Below are 1,041 nucleotides of genomic sequence, written 5' to 3' on the forward strand. Positions count from 1 at the left end.
TATATATAATTATTATTATTATTATTTTTATTATTATTATTATTATTATTATTATTATTTGTAGGATCCAATCGAATCGAGATATTTTGATAATAAGCACACCTGTGATGAACAGCTTTCATGTGTATCAACAGTGTGCATGAACACTTACGTGCTTGGTAGAGTATATACAGATCTGACATTCCAGTTATGCATACTTGCACGTGTTCAGACCAAATACACTCAACGTATATGTAAAATCACACAAGAGTATACTCCGGCATGAGTAGGCTCAAGATCGAACACGGAACGTTCTGAGTGTAGCGTAGTATAAATAATACCAAAATGGTCTGAGATTCTCTTCAGCTGTTTCAGACATGTTTTTTTATTGATGAACAAATCAATTACATCATGCAAAAATCAAACATTTAATTCGGGTGAATTAAAATTAAAATCCATATATACATGTATGGTTAAATTATATTCGGGTACAAACATTCTAGAATGCTGTATAAAGTTCGTCCATACTTTTTAACTATTTGACATCATCAACAGTAGAAATGTGCATGCTATTGGATTTACTTGTTGTCTGTAGAGTTTATATAAACAGACCAGAGACAGAAAATGGAATTCCCAATATTCTTTATTCAAATCTACTACAATTGTTTCGACTCCTTCTGCACCTGTACAGTAAGATACTGTACAATCAATTGTCTTGCCTCAGAAATGCACATTGCGTCGCCTCAGATGGCCTTTCAAATAAGTACCTCGCCCTTCCTCTTCGCCACTTCACTTAGCCCTATAACAGTAGATAACTTGGTAGATTCCACATTTTAGCATTAGATATATATTGTTATAGGGCTGACTGAAACAGTGAGGAGGAAGAGCGAGACATTTGTTTAAAAGGTCATCTGAGGAGACGCAATCTGCTCTTTATGATGCAAGACAATTGATAGTACATTATCTTACCAATAGGGTACAGGCGTGGAATGAGTCGAAATGTTGTGGATTTGAATAAACAATCTGGTGAACAACATTTTCTGTCTCTGATCTATACTGATA

Source organism: Octopus bimaculoides, chromosome 13, assembly GCF_001194135.2.
Source record: "Octopus bimaculoides isolate UCB-OBI-ISO-001 chromosome 13, ASM119413v2, whole genome shotgun sequence".
Classification (NCBI taxonomy): domain Eukaryota; kingdom Metazoa; phylum Mollusca; class Cephalopoda; order Octopoda; family Octopodidae; genus Octopus; species Octopus bimaculoides.